We start from the raw sequence: 21,181 nt of genomic DNA on the forward strand, positions 1-21,181 counted from the left end.
TAAGTCTTTCTCTCTCTTCCTCCTCTGCTCCTGAATTGCCATATCTACTCCACTGCACTGATGCTGCCTCTCTCTCTGGCTTTATAACTCACTTCTCAGTACATGCTTCCCCTCCCATCCCACCCATTGAAGTCATTGCAAGTTGTTGTTCCCCAGAGCTTTCTAAATCCCAACAGCCATCTTGATACTGAACTTGTGTAAGCTGTATAAGTTATTTGTTTAATGAGCTAATTTTAGTATCAAATGAGAGAGAAGGTTACATACACACCACACACTGCCAGCATAAGTGTATCTGTGGGTACAGAAGCTTTAGTTGTGACACATGGTTTTTTGAAAACTCTGCAGGCAGAAATAGCACATAGCCAATCTCTTCCTCTGAACGTTTCTTGAGACAGATAGATAGACACATAGTCCAGTCCTTTGGTTTGGAATCATATAGAAGTATCTTCACCTCAAAAACACTAATGGTAACAGTAAGAGGGGAGCAATCTGGGAAGATTAATAATATGACACTGAAAAAGTATCAACTGTTAATTAATTCAGTTGCTTATCCCTCCAGTCTTTTCCACAAATGATTCTAAATGCCTAACACACCCCAGCCCTGTGCTAGGAACTGTTGCTATGGAGAAGAGTATGATTTTCACTGTCTCATCACCCCCTACTGTGAGTTCACAGATGAATAGGGGAGATAAACATAAACATGTATATCACAGCACAATCATTACTTGCACAAGGAAGCCCAGATGGTCATGGAAACACCAAATACAAACCAAAGGGCCCAAGAAATTTTCTCAGAGGATTGAAAGCAGAACTAAATGTTCTAGGAGGTAAAGGAATTATGGCATTTTTAGGAGAAGGACATGCCACATAGGGCAAATAAATGTGAGAGACTGCTGAAGGAGCCCAGAGTTCAATGCTTATATTGTTGGGGGGTGGTGTAGTTGGGAATGGAGAGTGATAAGACTAGAGAGTGATATTAGCTTGAAAGGTCTCATCAAAGGAGAGGAAGAGGAAAATGCAGAAGGCTTGGTTTCCTGTCCTTGGGGGAGGACATAAAAATTCAACTGTAAGATTAGTGTGTGTCAGTACCATTTCAGGTTTCATTCTCTGGAATCAGATGATAAGACACAATGGTGGGTGGGGATATACTTTAGGGATCACCATTTATAAGAGAGCGGGTGAGAAACCAGGACCAGGCAGGAGAAGGTCAACTGTGACACAAGCCTGACAAAGCCTTTGCCAAACCCAGTAGGAGCTTTGGGGTCCATATGGGAACATAGAAGGATAATTAGAGCTTTACTACTTTGGACTAACTTGGTTGATAATCAGTCATTGGATGTGGGTTGCCTGGACAGATGACCGCTCTTGCTGCTGGGGGTAGGGACTATCTGCTGACCACACTCTGAGTGCCTGGGCCATCAAGAGTGTCTGTGCTGCATAGGCCAGGGGCCACCCCAAACTCCTAGTACAGGGAGCTGCAGGTTTCTTATTTCTTTCTCATGACTCCATGGAACTGTTGAGAGTAAGAAACTGAGGTTCATGAGAATCCAGTGCTTATGGTCAGACTGCTCTTGATGACTTTGTGTTTCCCCACTTCTACCACACTTCCCACTGCTTCCGAAACATATCAAAGACTTGTAAGGTTTTCCTGATAATGGATTACAAAATTCTAAATATTTCCAGGAAGGAGTAAACTCAGCATGGGTTAAGATGATTTGGAAATTTTCATGAGGTCAGAATTTTATTGGGCAGGGAGGAATACATCTGGCTGTCTTTAAATAAAATGCTTCCAAAGATAGTAATGCCATATTATGGGACAAGGGTCACATAGTCACTCACTTGAGATTAATATCAAAGCTTGGTAATTATTACCAGGGTCAGAAATATAGGAACCCCAGAAAATAATGTCCAAAGGGACTTGAAATTAATTGTTAAACTCATTTAAAAATCATTTTAAAAATAGCAAGAATAAATTCAGAGTACTATTATCACTTACTCAGAATAGTTAGAACTTCAGTGAGACCTAGTCTACAATGACATTTGCTTTTTAGCATATGATTTCCACACAGTTATTTTCTCCAACATTTATCTGCACTTTCTTTTAGCTAGCCTATATGTTACACCACAGAAGACAGGGTCAAATGGATCATAGACTCACATGTAAGAAAAACAGGAACCCTCCAGAGAGCATAATGATTTGTTCCAGCGAGATGGAGTGGGGCAGAGAGAAGAAGTGTTACGGTGGATTAGCTAATGCTGCTCAATAATTTACCAATCAATTAAAATGCCATTATTATTCTCCTCTGCCACTTAGCTTCTGTGATATTTAAAGGTCACATGGGCGCTATTGGGGAGGATGGCTATTAGCAGATACATGAAAATAGCATTTCCAATCTCTGTAACAGGGCGTCAAGGTAATTTGTGTCCTAGTTCAAGTTACACTCATCAGCACACAAGGGCAGGTGTTTGACAAATGTAGTATACTAAAGGAAATGAGAAGAAGAAAAAGTACTTGAAGCCCTGATGAGGTATGTATGGATAACCAGAGAAGCAAAGTGGCACATGATATTATGTGATCTTTTGGATCTTTTCAACTGGGGCCAGAAGATTTCTGCCTGAAGGGAATCTTCAGGATCCTCTGTTGAGATTGATTCCGCATCAACATTGGTTACCCAAAAAGTAACTACTTGTCTGAGATCATAAAAAAAATTTAGCTATAATTACAAACAATTTATTAATTACTAGTTATTTAGTAAATATTTAATTATTTGGTAAATAATTAGTAATTAAAACATAATAAATGATTATGAATACATAGTTGGCTTTTATTGAGTATTTAATATTTGTTGAGAGTTGTGTTAGACACTTTGCATGCATATCATCTATCATAATAATAACATAGGTAATAAAGTACATTGTCTCCATTTTATAGAAAATAAAACTGAGAAAGAGATGCTAAGTAGCATGTTTGAAATCTCGTGAGTAATAGGTGATGAAGCCCTGGGCCAATATTGTCAAAACTTCACAGCCCCCTTAATGACTTACTTGGAATTGGTACTTTTATGCTTTCCCCAAATGTGGGCTAATTTTTACTCGCTGTTCATATTATAAATGACTTCTAGAGGGGAGCTAAATCTTTGATGTATGTGTGTAACAAAATAATCAAATTTACACCTACACATGCAACATATGTTTAATAAATGCTTGTAGAGAAGACTACGGGATATTTCAATTTGTCCTTTGAAAGGTCGATCAGTGAAAGAAATGGTGTCATGTCCGCACATTCATATACTACTCCTGTACTTCTTCAGTGTTGATAAAAAATGTTCCCATGCTAAACTATTACTGAACAGATGGCTTAATTTTAAAGTTTGGGGCTATCTGTGCACGAACATCCATCTCAACTCCGGATGACAATATAGTATGATTATTCATCAAAGAGCAAGGCAGCACAGCATAGTCACCCATCATTGTTTAGAATTGTTCTTGACTAAAGGGTCTATCTTCTGGAATTATCTCTCTGTATAGAAACATAACCTGAAATTCCCCTCTTCACTCAGTAAAGACTCACAGGAATGGTGTCTCTGAGTCAAGCACAGTGGGATCGGCCACACTGTTCACCATCAGTGATTAATGAGATACACATCCCTTCAATGCCCTTATTTTCTAAGTTTCTATTCATTTTCCAACTTACTCCACCAGGACATTCTCTCCACACCAGGAAAATTGAGAAAGGCATCCATGGGAAAGGCAAAAGCTTACCAAAGACCTGGAATTTTGAAAATGAGTATGCGGACCAGCTCTACTATTCCAGGACTTTGTGAAATGGTGCAAGCCACCTACATAGGCTGAATCGTAATTTCCTCCTGGAAATAATATCAGCCTTACAGGTTTTGTTTTTAAAAGATTCAATGAGAGAAATGAAAAAGATTCTTGTTGCTTTTCCTTATGCACTCTGGATTCCAATCAAATTAAACTAATCAAGTTCCTTTGAGTTACCACACTTTGCCTCCTTGTCCTCAGTCCTCAACACATATCGCTTCTCCTGTCTCTGAGTCCTTCTCCTGCTTCACCTGCTACCAACAGGTCCAATCAGATTGTAAATGAATTAACAAATCTTGGAGAACAGAGGGAGAAGATTAAAACTCTAAAGGATTTTTTTAAAAAAAACTCTATTCTGTTTCTCCTACACATTAATGGAATGCTAAAAGCATCTAATGGAGATTTTCGTCAAGAAATAATTAGATATTTATCATCTTATATTTCATTAATGGACTTGGTTTTCTTATCACAATATTTTAATTGACATTTAAAAATATCCTCATTACACAGTATTTCAAATTGTGGCTGAAATAGTCTGTGTGGAGTGCCTCTGTCATTTTAAGGTGAAGATAGAAACTTGAAAAACCATTTGAATTTCTAATTGAAAAATAATTGGGTTTGAAAGAAGGGAATTATGATAATCATTAGGTGTGATAAAATGGGGGTTGATGCTGAATTTTCAATTATGAATATAAAGTGTAATCTCAAGAATGTGCTGGAGAGCAACTTTTATGTTCAATGCTTGTGTTTTACAGACCCCCAAAATGAGAGCTTATATGAGAGATCAGACAACAGAAGAAGGCTCTGGGGATTATGGTAACATTTTACCATCTAGAAAATTCTAAAGGGTAAGGATGAAGACTTTTTATTGATCAAAATCTTTTTTTAAGCCTGAAAACAATTAGGGTAATTTCTAATGTCAAAGAGATTTGAAGTGAAGCCCCTGAAGGATACTCCTTCCACTACCGCATTCCCATTTCATGGGGTCAGAACAAGAGGTTGCAAGGCCTGATGTCTTCAGTCCTTCCCTGACCCACAGAATACTTCTCTCTCCTTCACTTTTACCAGATAATAGCTTTATAATTCACATCTTCTGAAATTCACCCTCTGAGGTTTTTTGTTTGTTTGTTTGTTTTGTATATTCACAGAATTGGGCAACCAACACCACTATCTAATTTCAGAAATTTTCATCTCCCCCCAAAAGACACCCTGAACTCATTAGCAGTCCATCTCAATTTGCCCCTCCCCATCCTCTGAAAACCACCAATCCATACTGTTTCTATGGTTTGCCTAGTCTGACCATTTAGTATAAATGGAATCATATAGTACAGGGCTCTTTTGTATCTGGATTCTTCCCTGCAGCATAATGTTTTCAAGGATTATCTATCTTATGGCATATATCAGTATTTTATTCCTTTTGTTTGTTTGCTTTTTAAGTGTAGTTGACACACGATGTTACATTAGTTTCAGGTGTACAACATACATCGATTCAATAACTTTATACCTTCTGCTATGCCATTTTTTTATGTTAGTCATCATAGTGGGTGTGAAGAAATATTTCATTGGGATTTTGATTTGCGTTTCCCTGACTAATGATAGTGAGCATCTTCTCCTCAGATTATTGGTCATTTGTAGACGTTCTTTGAAGAAATATCTATTCAAGTCCTTTGCCCATATTTAAATTGGATTATTTGCAAAAGTTCTTTGTTCTGAAAACTTGTATGATTTGTAAATATTTCCTCGCATTCTGTAAATTGACTTTTCAATTTGACTATTTTTTGATGGTATAGTACAAAATTTTTAAATTTTAATGAGGTTCAACTTACCTATATTTTCTTTGGTAAATATACTCTTAGTGTTGCATCTTAAGGGTCCATAACTTAATCCAACATCCCAACAGCCCTGTTTTTTTTCTAAGAGTTTTTTTAGTTTTGCACTTGCATTTATTTCTATGAGCCATGTTGTTGTTTTCGCATATGATATAAAGTAAGAGTTGAGCTGTATTCATTTATACACAAATATCTAGTCATCTCAGTACCATTTCTTAAAAAGACATTTCATTTTCCTGACACCCTTATTGCAAATCAATTGCCATAAACTTAAGAGTTTATTTATTTTTGGACTCTCAATTATATTCTATTGATCTACATATCTAGCCTTATGCCAGTACCACATTGCCTTGGCTACTATAGCTTTATAAGTTTTTAAATTGGGAAGTATGGATCATCCAAACTTTGTCCTTTTTTAAAGATTGTTCTAGCTATTTTGGGCCCATTGTATTCCCGTATGAATTTTTCATATGAATTTTCACATGAATATATTACTTTCTGCACAAACCTCAGCCAAGATTTTGATAGAGAATATATATATGTTGAATCTGTAGATTAGTGTTGGAGGACTGACATCTCAACAGAATTTTTACTTCTCTTCTAAAACCATGGATGTCTTTGCACTTATTTAAGACTTTTTAAAATATGTCAACAATATTTTTTAATTTTAATTATACAAATCTTGTATGTATTTTGTTAAATATATTCCTTAGTATTTTATCCTTTTGGACATATTTTAAATGTAATTGTTTTCTTAATTTATTTTTCGGATTGTTCATTGCTTAGGTATAGAAATGCAATTGATTTTTTTATTTTGATTTTTTATCCTACAACCTTGATGTACTCTTTTATTTGTTCTAATAATATATTTTCTGGATTTATTAACATATTCTGTATACAAATTTTTGTCTTTTACATAGACATATGCACATGTCAAGGTAGTTTACATTCTCCTTTCCAATTTATCTAATTGCTGTCACTAGAACTTCCAGTAGAATGCTGACCAGAAATGGTGAGAGTAGACAACCTTGCCTTATTCCAGGTATGGGTCAGCATTCCCTATGTCATTTCATGTCTCATAACTTTTGTTGAAAAATAAACATTTAATTAAAATGATTTGGCAAATCTCAAAATCCTATTTCTTCCCTCCCTCCAGATTATGTTGTCGTTGCTGCTGTTTCCTGTTTAGGGATTCTTTAAAAATGTTTTTATTTATTTTTAGTTTTTGAGGGGAGAGTGTGTGATGCATGCTTCTGTGTGTGCATTTGGGGAGGCATAGGGGAGGGGCAGAGAAAGAGAGAGAGAGAATCCCAAGCAGGCTTCCTGCTGTCAGCACAGAGCCTGGTGTGGGGCTTGCTCTCAGGACTACAAGATCATGACCTGAGCAGAAATCAAGAGTCAGATGCTTAACCGACTGAGCCGCCCAGTCACCCCAATTGTTTAGTGACTTTTGAATTGTTTGTATTGTTTGTATTGTTTTTCATGTGTGATTCTAGGTTCTGCTCAGTTAACTTAAGGTCAATAAATTAACAGATAGAGATTTCATTAAATTGCCTTGAACCAACAAATCTCTTAGCTTTGCTGAGGGCCTTTGTGCTCATATTAAGGCTACTGCAACACGCTGGTGGCTTACAACTCCGTCTTCAGTCTTCACTCCCTGTTTGCACAGAACCTCCACGTCACTGAGTAGTGAGAGCTAGGGCTCTCCCCCACTCATGCACACAGCCCTAAGCATGCTCACAGTCCTATGCATGTTCCTGTTTTTCTAGACTCCCAGGAGTGTCTCAGAACTTTTCAAACTCCACTATGGATATGTCATTCCCCAGGTTTCTCTTAAGTTTTTTGGTCATCCTTTTATTTTTCCTAACTTTTATCATGACCTCAGATTATTGTAATATGAAACAATTTGAAGCTGTGTTTTGAAAAAAAAAGTCCCATGGAAATAGCTGTTCTCCCTGAACAAGTTCAGAGTCAGGACATGTACAGAAAAATCTTGAGTAGGGAGTTTCTGGGGAGCTGCCAGATAGGTTAAATAATGATAGTTTGTCAGGAATTGTGTTTCTTTTGGAGTGCCAAGTCCTTTCTTCTCATTCCAGCTGCTGGTTTCCAGAGCTACTCTGATTAGGAAGCTGTTGGTTTTCAGATAGACCATGGAGCTGGGATGAAGTGTCTGGGAATATGATGAGCTAACACACCAAAAATCTTGCTGTTCTTACTGAGATTCAGTCACCGTTTTTAAATAAATGTTACCCAGATTATTTTATAATTTTGTTAATTTCCAGAGCTCTGAAAAAGCTTATTTTGACAATTTTTCTACTGTTTTTGTTACTTTTATGGATGATCAGGAGTTTGGAAATTCTTACCCCACCATTTCAGAATTTCTTCTCTCCCAACCAAGATTTTAACATCACGTGATGATCTACATTCTGCATTAGCTTTTCTCTCCCTCCTGTAGGGATTTATGTGAGATCATGTCTTTCTGGATAAAATGCTGGATGCATGAAAAGTAGTGTGTATGGAGAAAATACTGGGTGAAGAAATATCCAGGGTTGTTGAAGAATGCTTTTGAAGATGGTCTTGAAAGTCAGATATTTTAATGAAGATGTCAAGTCTTGAACACATCTTCTGAAATGCAGTCAGAAAAATCTTCACTTCCTGTCTCTTTGGTTAATAGCACCAGGTATTTATGGTAGCATAGGAGTTGCAATGTTGATGGAGACTTGCCAATATGAAGAACATCTTGAGTGGAAATTGTAATGATATTCACAAAATCTCACTGAAAGGTTTTCTCTATATTTTTTACTTGATTCTGTATCAGTCACCTTCTAGGTACCAACACCATCAAGAAGCCAGTAAAAGCTGCTGAGATCTGAAATGCAAATAAGTCTTAAGAACTCCATGGGATTACTAAAGAGCCATATCATTAACCAGGAAAGGAGTACCTGCAGGTTATTGAAGTTCCATGACAGAGAAAAGCTTGAGCTTCTGTTGCTCACCAGCTACATTTCCTGGGCCTCTGTATCACTATTTGCACAATGACTATCTGACCAAGCCTCCAAAAATTTTCATCATACTGCTATTTTTATTATTATATTCTTGTTATAACACTGGTATATATCAAAAAGAAATTAAAAAGTCCATTAGAGTTTCTGATAACCATGGGACAATTGTTAGGGAAAAATCAATGGCACTTGCTAGAGATGGCAAGGGAGACTGTTCAGGACCATCATGACAGGTATAGAGACCACTGCAGTGGGATCTTACAGTGGGGGACAGATTGAGCTCAACTGTGAATACAGCACAGGCAAGTGGAAATTTTAACCAAAAAGCAGGGTAGAAGGCTGTGGATGGAAAATTTGTAAGAGGAGACATCAGGGGTAAATAGGGGTTCTGGCTAAATTGACTTAACAAGGTTCTTGCTGAAGATAGTCCAGGGTGTTAAACTTTACCTGTGGGAAGGTGGAGGATGAGGAACCTGATGAAATATTGAGGGTGGGGGTTCTGGTTAAGGTTCTTGCCCAAACAGGATTTTATAAGGAAGTGCACATATGAGCTAAGAGAAGATAAATCTGACGTTGTAATGTTTAGTCCAGTGAATAGTCTTTGTCACAGTCTCTGCATTCCTGGTGTGTGGGACACAAAGAAAAGAGGACATTGACCTTCTACCTCTCAGTACAAAGACTATTCTCAGCACTGCATCTCTGATTCAATGATGAGATTGCATTGTTTGTTTCACAGGAACTCTCTTCTCCCTGAACCCCCGTTCATCCCTCCATCTTGATCGTTCTTGAAAATCTTTCACTCTAAAAGCTTTGGCAACACATAATTTGGAAGTCCCCTTTCCTGTCTTGATCTGCGTTACTTGGGGGCAGAGCCAACCACTGTCCGTCTTAATGCGTGCATTTTGTTTTAGTCAGGTGAAACTCTCCTGATTTAAACCAGTAGTTGTGTTGGAGCCCTGTTGTGTGCCGGTATCCAGCTCCTACACCCCAGGTGGCTGCCTTGCTGGACTTCAGACTCAGCCTGTTTGGGCAGAACTGTCATTTCTACTTCCATACATTCTCATCTGTATCCATTCCTGCTTCAGAGCTTTGGCATTCATCCAGTCATAAGCCAGAAGTCCACAGGTTGTCTGGGACTCCTTCCTCTCCCTTTATCTATCTAGGTCAAGAAATCTGAGCCATATGGTAGCATTGTGAATAAAAGGAACAACATATGCAAAGATCCTGTGGCAGGAGGGAGTTCAGCTTTTTTGAAAAACTAAGTGTGACTGGAGTCAAAAATTGAGGAAAAGAATGCCATCAAAGAAAGCTGCTTCTAAACTCAGAATTTTATTGTTGATGTTATAAATTCAGCCCATGGAATAAGAAAACACACAAAAACTGAAATTCAATCCAATTCTTCTGGTTCAGAATGAAGGTGGTACAATAATATCCCAACAGTCATGTTACTATATATATATATATATATATATATATATATTCCCTTATTCCATCATTTATGTGGATAATAGGTCAACAGCAGTCCTTATAAGGGAAGTAGATATATCAATTACACATGAGGAAAGAGAAAAATGATTACATTTTAAGTGTTTAGGAAAAGTTTGTGTTTTAGCAAACACACATCTACAAATAAAAATAATAAATAAGTATAAGTTACCTAAACAGCCAACCAATTCAGACCTTCATATCAAAACCACGCAGGACGAGTTGAGAAAAGCAATTATATTTTCCTTTAGGGTGCTCTTCAAAGTGGAGAACTCATCTGGAGACATGCTACACTAGGGTCTCCAGTCAAGGTTGAACAGAGTGGGGCAAAGTCTCCCAAACTACATTTATTTTCATAAAAATGTCAACAGAAAATAAGCTCCAGTGATAAATCTGTGTTCGTATTATATTATAAGTGGAAAACATCAGTTTCACATCTTGTACCAGCACTTTCAATCACCTTTTATGGCCATGTAGTTGCCTTGTTTGGCAATTAAAAAATTAAAACGTAGATTCCAATAACAATCCATGAGTATTGATGTTAAGATTGTTTGTGGTGCCTAATTTCATTCAGGGCTGAGCCAAGGCAGGTGGCTGTGGTCTAAAGGTCATAGAACGCTGCGTCTCCTCAAACTGCACTTTAAAGACATTACTGAAAATGCATTCTATTTAAATAGCTATTTGGATAATTAGATACGTCCAATCAGTAGGAGAAAACCACAAAAACAATCATTTGATGAGAAAATGCCCACATTTAAAATGCACTGGTGTCAGAAAAAAAGAGAATGATTTTATTTTCAAAGCAACTGGAGTTTGGGGAAAAGTGCTGAAGAATCAATTTATTTTCAAAGGAATGGGCTAGACTGATTATGCATTTGTTAGTTCCATCGGCACTGTTTGGATACAATATAGATGCATTGATTTTCATGCATATGCGATATGTCTTTTTCTTACACAGAAAATATGGTGTTCACAAAGAAGAGATGAGATTTTTTTGGTGGCTATAATAATAAATTCAACTTTCTGTCTTTGTCTTTTTAAGTTATTTGCCTTTTGAGCTTAAATTATTTGTGACTTATTATATGGAACACTTGTCCAAGATAATTAATTTCAACAGAGGGTCAGACCTGAAACCCCTCATTTTACAGCTTTGTCTTTAGAGGCAGTTTTGGGAATGGAAACAGAGAAGTCACTGCACAGACAGGCTTTTTTTTTTTTAATGGAGGGTCAGACTGGGAGACTGTTGAACATTCTGATTCTACAGAGAAGGGGAATATTGTTTGGTTCCCTCCATATTCTGTTTTGAGGCATTCCAACAGGACCTGGTGCCCTCCCTGTACTTGTCCCCAGACCACTATGTGCCCTGGATTTCATCCTCACCTCGAAGAACACTAGACTTATCTTGTAAAATTCTCACCCTGGGAACCTCATGTTGATTTGACTAGTCATTATCAGGTGTGCCTGTGTGCCTGTGAAGCAGAGTTGCCTAGGAATTAGTTTAAAATGAAGATCCCATGACAACATTCAATACCTAACAAATAAGAATATAATAGATGTAAGGGAGAGGAGGACGTGTCAAGTATGGTCTCAGAAACTGCTTTTTGAAAACCTCCAGTTGCTTATAACATAATTTGCCTTTGGATTTCAGGATTTCAGTGGATTTGTTAGATAAAAAGGGTGTCTCTAGAAGGCTTATGTTTGTTAAAATCTTTTTTTAAAGGTTTATTTTGAGAGAGAGAGCAAGAGAGAGCATGAGTGGGGGAAGGACAGAGAGAGAAAGGAAGAGAGAATTCCAAGCAGGGTCTGTGCTGTCAGTGCAGAGCTGACACAGGGATGGATCCTATGAATTGTGAGATCACTACCAAAGCCAAAATCAAGAGTCTGGCACTTAACCAACTAAACCACTCAGGCATCCCTAAAATATATTTTATACGCTTTATGGTGTCTTCATTCAGTTTAATGCTTACTTGAAAGGTCCCCAGGGAGTGGGAAAAATATGGTTACTTGATTCAATATAATTTCTTTATGTTGATTTACCCAATCCTCAAACACTACCACTATGTATGTAAATTTGAAGATAACAAGGTCTTTGCAGAGATCCTGACATATTAAGAAATGTTTTTGTTTGGTTGCCATTGAGAGAGTCTTACAGATTCTGTCTTCTCTAGTCACACAAGAAATTTATCCCTTTCCCTGTGTCCTGCTGTTGAGAATGCAGAGGTTGTAGATTTGAAAATTCATGGCTAGAGACAATTTGAGCTGGACACAATTGCTATCAAATATTTTAATAACATGGAAAAAGATTTCTTATACGTTTTTTGTCATTTGGCATTCATAGTAAGTCTATAAGGTGGACTTCTTTTGTATTTTTATTATGTAAATGTCAGAATGTTTTTCTAAAACTACTTAGATATCAAACTGACTGTAGTTAATTCTACCTATCTGTGGTGGAAATGTCCTGTGTGACATAATACACATCAGTGGGAAAACAAATCTGGGCTACTCTCTTCTACATACAGAGATTAATGAGGTTGAGTTTTGAAAGCTCCTATGTGCTGCTCATGACTGAGCCTAGGGAAAGAGGCACATCTTAGAGTCTGAAGTATGTAAAGATAGATCTACAAGTAAGAAATGGGTATTAAGTGTTTTTCTCAGCAACTACCATTTTTGCTGCATCATCCTATTTACAGATGATATGACTGTTCATGTAGAAAATCCTAAAGAATCTACAAAAAATGCCTAGAGCTAATAAGTGAGTTTAGCAAGGTCACAGAATACAAGGTCAACACAAAATAATCAATTTTACTTCTATATACTAACAATGAATGTGTGGAAACCAAAATTAAAAACACAGTATCATTTATAATAACTCCAATGAAAATGAAGTGCCTAGATATACACTTAGTAAAACATGCTGATGATCAGTACACTGAAAATGACAAAATCCTGTTGAAAAAAATCAAAGAAGACCTAAATAAATGGAGACACATAACATGTTCATGGATTGGAAGACGCAACATAGTAAAGATGTCAACTCTTTTTGAATTGATTTGTATGTTTAATCTACTTCCTTTGAAAATCCCAGGAAGTAATTTTGTAGACATAGACAAGCTTATCCTAAAATTGATATGTAAGAACAAAAACCCTAGATAGCTTTAAAAAAAAGTCACGAAAGGACAATAAAGTGGAAAGAATTGGTCCACCCAACATTAAGGCCTACCCTATAGCTAAAATGATCAAAAGTGTGGTATTGGTCGAGAGACAGGCACATAGATCAGTCAAACTGAATAAAGAACCAGAAATAGGCCCACACAAATACATCCCACTGGTTTTGGATAAAGGTGCTAAAGGAACCAATGGAAGAATTCTCTTTACAAAAAATGGTGCTGAAACAATAGACATCCATGGCCCAGAAGTGAACCTTAACTTAAATATCATACTTTATACAAAAATTAACTAAAGGTGGATTATGGACCTAAATATAAAATTTAACTTTATGTAACTTTTAGACAAAACCCAGGAGACAATCTTTAGTATCTAGGCTGAAGCAAAGAATTCTTAGCCTTGACACCAAACACACAATCCTTAAATGAAAATTTATAAAATTGGAAATATCAAGTTAAAAGCTTTTGCTCTGTGAACAACCCTGACCAGGGGATGAAAAGAGAAGCTGCACACTGGAGGGAAATATTTACACATGGCATATCTGACAAGGGGCCCATACAGAATATAGCATACAAACCTTAAACTAAACAGTAAAAATTCAAATAATCCAGTCCGATAATGGGCAAAAGACATGAACAGACATCTCACAAAAAAGGCTGTACAGATGGCAAATAAGCAAATAAAGAAGTGTTCAACCTCTTTGGGCATCAGGGAAAATGCTTATTAAAACCCAAATCAGATAACATTACACACCTACCAGAATGGCTAAAGCAAACAGTGCCAATACCAAATGCTAGAGAGGATGTGGACAACATAGATTACTCATGCGTTTTGAATGGGAGTAGGAATGGCTCAGCCAGTCTGGAAATGTTTGGTAGTTTCTTTTACAACTAAACACACAACTGCCGTATGTCCCAGCAATTGTGAACTTGGTCATTTATCCGAAAGGAATTAAACTATATCCACCCAAAAGCCTATGCAAAAATGTTCATAGTAACTTTACTCAAAATAGCCAAAAACTGGAGAAAACCCAACTATGCTTTAATAAGTAGACACTTAAACAAATTATGGTCCATCCACGTCATGGAATACCACCCAGCAATAGAAAGGAAGGAACTATGATACACAGAGCAACCTGGATCAGTCTCCAGAGAATGCACGCGAAAAGCCCATCCCAAATGCCTACATACTGTATAGCTCCATTTATATAAAAGTTTTAAAAAACAAAATTGTAGACATTGAGAACAGATTAGCGGTTCCCAGGGGTTAATAACAACAGGGGAGTGCAAATGTAGGTGTGTTGATGGAATTGTTCTTTATCTTGACTGTGACAATGCTGATGTCCTGGTTGAAGCATTCTGATTGAATTTTGCAGGACATTCCTGATGGGGAAAACTGAGTAATGGCTAAATGAGACATCTGAGATGCCTCAATTTTATTTCTCATACCTGTATACTCAACTATATTAACCCCAAATAAACTGTTAATTAAAAACAAAAGAGGAAGAAAAGTTGATTGCCCATGGTCACGTCATCAACTTTCAGCCATTTCCTATGGCTGTGGGTAGGCTTTTCTAAAATCCTCAGTCCCATTTTGTAAAAACACTTACAATATTAACCCTCTCCGTAATTTATCGAGGTTTGCTATGAGCTATGTGGTTTCCACACATTCTCCCTAAACAGCACAGCAAGCCCTAAACATTACAAAGCTCTAAGGCACCACATAGGGTTGTCCGTACTTTACAAATGAAGAGTCCTGTGCTTCAGCGATGCTAAGCCACTTACCCAAGGTCACAGGGCTGGGAAATGCCACACTAGCAATGAGTCCCAGTCTGTCTGTGTCTGAAACACATGACCTGATCCTTCCAGGTCAGCCTGACCTCAGAGCCAGTACAGATATGGGTCAGTGTCCTCATGCCAGACCACACATCCCCTTGCAGGAATCAGCCAGGTGGTCCATTAGGAAGACACTGGTGTGACTTTCAAGGTAGATGAACTCATAAAGCATTCAGTTTGTCAGGCTGGAGTCTCTGCCTTGTTTGGAAAGCACAAGATAAATTTCAGCAGGCTACAGTTTGTTTGAGGACGCTGGGAATAATCTAATCTGCTATTTCAAATATAATTTAGATTTAAGAGGTGTTTTACTGTTCTATTTCTAGAGTGCCTGAGGATCCAGCTGAGTGTATTACACATCACATTAGATTAAGGTCAATTAACAGCATTGCCAGGGATTTTTCCCTTTCATAATAAGATGGAGCGCTGAAAATTTGTGATTAAAATCCTATATGTTCATACAGACGAACAGAGGGATTTTAGACAAGCTCCAATTATGATTAAAGCTGCAGCGTGGGGTCTGGGGGGTCATGCCATGTCATAACTCCCTGAACTTTCTGATCAGCATTTATTGAATAGCTTTGTACTTGGAGTGCAGTTGGCCAGAGGTGACTATTGTGCTGAGTGTCACATATTTGGATTCAGGATTTTGGATTTAAGTGTGTTGAAAGCAGCAGAGTTCACGTGGAAAAAAAATGGCTTTGCCCACAGTGCTGTTATTTGTACACATGTGCTTCCTGTCACGGTAAGGCAGGAGGAAGCCACAGGGGTTCACTCAAGGCCGGGGAATGGCAGAGACAAGAAATTAGGGAGCTTATGTCATCAAGAAGGAAGATGGGGACAGACCTGGGTGGGGATATCGACTTTGTCACTTATAAATTGTGTGAAATTGGGCAAGTCACTTAAACTGTGTGAGCTTCTCTTTCTCAGCTCTATGGTGGCGATGACACTTTGTTTCTTCCAAAATTCTCCTGCAGGTGGGGTGCCTGGGTGGTTCAGTCTGTAATGCATTTGACTCTCGATTTCAACTCAGGTCATGATCTCATGGTTCATGAGTTTGAGCCCTCAGTCTGGCTCTACACTGACAGCACGGAGCCTGCTTGGGATTCTCTCTCTCCCTCTCTCTCTCTGCCCTTATGCTGCTTGTGCGTGCATTCTCTCTCTCTCAAAATAAATAAATAAATAAATAAATAAATAAATAAATTTAAAAACAATTCCTGCAGATGAAGCAAGGTGAAATATCTAAGCAGCTTGTACATGTAGGGGCTTAAAAAGTGGCAGACATCATAAGAACAAAAAGTTACAATTTCAGCATCAAAAGGAACAGTGATTGTCACCTAGCTCATCTCCCTAATTTCAATTCAGCAGGGAAGTGGGGGTGACTTTTACAGTAGATGGCTGTTATTCTCTGTGGTTGACTGAAAATGTTATCTAAAATTCATTCCTTCAGGGGGGGCCTGGGTGGCTAAGCACCCAACTTTGACTCAGGTGATGGTCTCGCAGCCTGTGGGTTTGAGCCCTGCATAGGGCTCTGTGCTGACAGCTCAGGGCCTGGAGCCTGCTTCAAATTCTGTGTCTCCCTCCCTCTCTGCCCCTCCCCCCTTCATCCTCTGTCTCTCAAAAATGAATAAATGTGGAACAGAAATTATAAAATCAATTCATTCAGAAAATACTGATTGAATACAGATTATTGTAAAATGGACAACAGTTACTCATTTGAAGTTCTGGGAGTGAAGCAAATCCTAAATGGCTCACTGACTGAAATAAGCCCCAGAGGTATACACAGGCATCCAGGTCTCCCAACATACTCAGAAGGTGTTTGTAAGCATGGGTGCTGCAGAGAGTTACGTGAGCTCTCTGAGCCTCAGTTCTACTGCCTGCAAAGTGGGCAGAATGATTCCAGGATGTTTGTGAGGACTGAAAGAGGGGATATTTAATATATTGTGTTAGAGAGCCATCAGAGAGTAACCCCCCAATACTTAGTGGCTGTGGGAGTGACAAAGAAACCTGAGCGGCAGCCGTTTCATGACTGCAGGTGACACATCTTCAGGAAATCTCCTCGTATGCCTCAATTTTGCCTCATCGAAGATCACATCAGTCCTTCCCTTCCAGAGTACACTCCACCCATGCTACCCACAGATTTGGGTTGTTTTGGCTCCAGTCTTGGTCTGTGCTTATTGATTTGGCTCTTTAATTTCACAGTTCCCAGCTCTGATTATCAGAAGACTGTTCTGGAAGCTCCTTTTCTCGTAGGGTGTGCTGTCTCTGAGTAATATTGATGGTAGGGATCAGGAATTTTGACAGTCATTTTTGTAAAGCATCGGTATCTTAAAATTGGCTGTAATAAGGAATTTACACCATGGCCATCTTCAGATACTACAAATCAGGGCTCCCCCTCTGACAGCCAAAGCTGGTAAGGCTTTGCCAGCATACTACTGGTTTAAGTTCACTCTTGGTCAGTTTAGCCATGGTTTATAACTTCGCCTCACATGCATACATCCATTTCCATTTGGATTTGGGGCTAACGTTAGCTTATTCATTGTTAAGACTCATGGACTCTAAACACCAGGTGAGGTGCACTGTTGGTCCCAAGAACAACTTTTGGGAACAGAGGGCACTGATAGGGATAATGCTTGCTCCAAGGGAAAAAAAAAAATGAAAGTAAATGTTAAGCCAGCTGGAGACTATGCAGTGATCCTAAGGGACACCCTCCACCACACCCTCTTGTCTCCAAACCTCCTAGCTCTCTATTTTCAGACTCTATCCCTTGTTCCCTCTCTCTTGTATGTTCCCTCTCTCACTTTGTATGATTAGGCACTTTCAGTATACTTCCATTTACACATTGCCTTGCCCAGTATGCTTGGGACAGTCTATAACGCCCCAAGCCACGTGAGGCTGATCAATGTCCCAGTTGCATCAGTGATGAAGCCATGGGTGGGGGTCTAATAGGGACGGTCCCGTTAGTGTCTGGGCACTGAGAGTGACAGGCCATTTCCCCATCCCTATCTATAGATGGCTGGGAACAACAGCCAGGGGAATGGTCATGAAAACATGGCTTGAAAAATGGGAAGGATTCCAGTCATGGAGGACAGCCTGATACCATATAAATGCACTTGGATTTTGTCTGGAAGGAAAAGAAGAACTGGTTAAGGGTGTTCAGCATGGGCTTTGAGATTTGTGTTTTAGAAGATTGTTTAGAGTTTTTAAAGGATTGCTTTGATGAAATCAGAGAATAGGCTATATCCCAGAGAACTGGAAGGCAGAAAATGATTGCATCAACAGAAAATGAGGCCCTGGAGTTACAACCTGAGGCTATTAAAATGAAGAGCAGTTGGTTTCTAGAGTTTTCTTTGCTTTGCTTGTTTTTGGACAGACTACTAAAATCTCTCTTGAGATTTAATCTGTTTTCCAAGACCCCAAAGCCTTGTTGCAAAATAGTTGATTATCAGTCTATAAATAAGTGAATTTACTTCCATCACCTTCTGCTTAATTGTAACAGCTCTGGTGAAATAGGTTTCCTTCCATTAAACTCTTACAAAAGTGAAAGGCACATGATGTGAGCAGAGGCTGTATTTACATGGTACATCTTTACTGGGACCTGATATCCAGTCAATTATCTTATTCATTGTCATCACATCCCTTTGAGACAGGGACAAAGAAAGTATCATTATCCTCATTTCACAGATGAAAAAAACTAAGGCCTAAGCAAGCTGACTTCTACTTTCTTGGTGCTTTTGAAATGGATGCAGATAACTTCTATTCCAGGGAAACCCAAGGGAAAGAGAAAAGTAATTGACTAAGCTTTAGAGTAATCACTTAGGAAAACCACAAACTAAAATAAATGATAAAGATAAACAGTGTCATACATCCTAATTAATCCCATCGCTTGTTTAGAAAGAGCCACATAAACTGCAGGAGTAGGCTCGCTGGCTTAACACATCACACATGCAGCAAAAAGTCACCATGGTACCACCACCAAGACAAAGGTGATAGGCAGACCTGCTAAATTCAGTTCTTAACAAGGAGGAAGGCCCTCAAGCTGTGCTGTTTATTCACCAATTTTTGTTTGTCTTAATGATCAAACATATATATGTAGACATATGCATGTATATATGTGCACATATATGTAGATACTTATATGTAAATATATCTGCATGTGTGTATATATGTATGTAAATATCTGCATAGATATATGTGTATATGTTTATACATACACACACAATTTCACATAACTATATTACCATGATCATCTCGTACCATGATCATCTTGTAATAGGGGGACAAGTACAGCTTTAATTGTTTTCTTCAAACTTTATGCTTGCCTACTTATTTACTCTCCTTCTAGTCTTCACCAGAAGGCCTACTTTGTCAATAAACCAAATTTATAGGCTAAAAATAATCAAATAAGTCTTCCATACTTTCTATGTATTTATATAATGTTTTATATACATATATACACACACAGGATTCTTCTTCTGCCCAGTATCATTATTTATTCCATAAAAATGACATCTTATGCATACTTTTTTCTTAATATTCTAGAAATCCTTCCAAGTCAAATGGTATGATTCTAATTTATCCTTTTTGATGGTTTCTTAACCTTCATGCTATAGATATACAATATTTTATTCAAATATTCTCTGCTGACAGAGTCCTTTTTGCACTGTAGTTTTTATTTCTACAGGACAGGTTTTCAAAGCTGTATTCTCTGAGTCAAAGGGAATCTGCATTTTTAATTTTTACAGTCTTACAAACTATACCTCAAAAGTGGTAGGATTACTATAGCAATGTGTGGGTGCCCTATTCCTCATCTATCTGCCTCCAGTAAGTATAATCAGACCTTTTAAAATGAAAAAAAATGCTAGATTGATAAATATAAAGAAATATTCATTGTTACTTTAATTTGCATTTCACTATAACTATTGTTTTTGAGCATCTATTCACATTTGACCATTGGGATTTGCTCCTGTGTAAGTAGTCTTATCTAAATCTTTTAAATCTATGCACATTTTTTACTTCCATAATTTGTTTTATTCTTGTAAATCTGTAAAAGATATTTGTCTATTATTAATAATGGGCATATACATATTTTGTTCATTGCAAATACTTTCCCAAATATTTATGCTGTCTTTTGTGTTTTGACTTATCTCTTACACATATATTATTTTTTATATAAATTCAAGTAGATTCATATATACTCTGCCTTGAGAATGTCCATAGACTCAGATTTTCTTGCATTTTTTACATTTAAGTCTTTAATACGTTTTGTTTTATTTTTAACATGATGTAAAAAGGAAGTCCAGCTTTATATTCTTCCAGATGGATAGACAGCTGTGCCTGTGCCACTTACTAAATAATCCATCCTTTGTCATTGAATTAAAATGCCATCTTTGCCATTTATAACATTCTGACATACAAGGTAATCTGCTACCTTATTCTCTCTTATAGCTCACGGATCTATTCATGTACTCATAGGCCAAACCACAGGCATATAATTCCAGTAGCTCTGTAGTACTGATTTTCTGTAGGAGCAATGCAAAATTCAAAGGAACTTTCAAAAGGTCCTCATCTATTCTCAAGACTTTCTACTTTCATATAATGTTTCGAGTACTTTTATTCAGTGTTTCCATAAATTATTGAAATTCTAATTGAAGTTTTATTGTATTTTGGGGGAAGCATTATATTTTGGTGAATGTTATATATCAAAGTCTATCTATCCAATGATATGAGTCTTATAATACACTTTTTTTTGCAATCTTATTTGATACCTTGAATTTGAGCACCTGTGTCCTCAGCAGCTGGGAAAAGCAGACAGAGAACAGTAGGCAGCAGAGAAGATGACAGTCCAGCCAGGTCACTGACTTCCAAGATTCTCCTCCTGCCCTTCTTTGTCTGGCCCCCGTGAATCCCTCTGAGATATCATGTGCCTGTTTTCTCTTATATTATTTCCACATCCTTCTGTTCCTGTGTCACAGGAAACTTCATTTGCTGGCAGCTCTTGCCCTCTGGCTCCCTGCTGTATTCATTCAATAGGAGATAACAACGG

General features: G+C 37.8%; 1 long non-coding RNA gene across 4 annotated transcripts in view; it reads left to right on the forward strand.

Annotated features, from left to right (window-relative positions):
• Nucleotides 1-725: 725 nt before the first annotated feature.
• The window catches only part of LOC122241264, a 34,328-nt gene continuing 13,872 nt past the window's right edge, over nucleotides 726-21,181 (forward strand). For 3 of the 4 annotated variants that reach the window (XR_006221302.1, XR_006221304.1, XR_006221303.1), the window contains exons 1-2: nucleotides 726-827; nucleotides 4,578-4,670. This is a non-coding gene — a long non-coding RNA (uncharacterized LOC122241264). Of the gene's footprint in view, nucleotides 828-4,577; nucleotides 4,671-7,747; nucleotides 7,915-21,181 lie in introns of those variants that run through there. The other variant, XR_006221301.1, reaches the window with a different exon arrangement.

The sequence above is a fragment of the Panthera tigris genome, chromosome C1 (assembly GCF_018350195.1).
Source record: "Panthera tigris isolate Pti1 chromosome C1, P.tigris_Pti1_mat1.1, whole genome shotgun sequence".
NCBI lineage: Eukaryota > Metazoa > Chordata > Mammalia > Carnivora > Felidae > Panthera > Panthera tigris.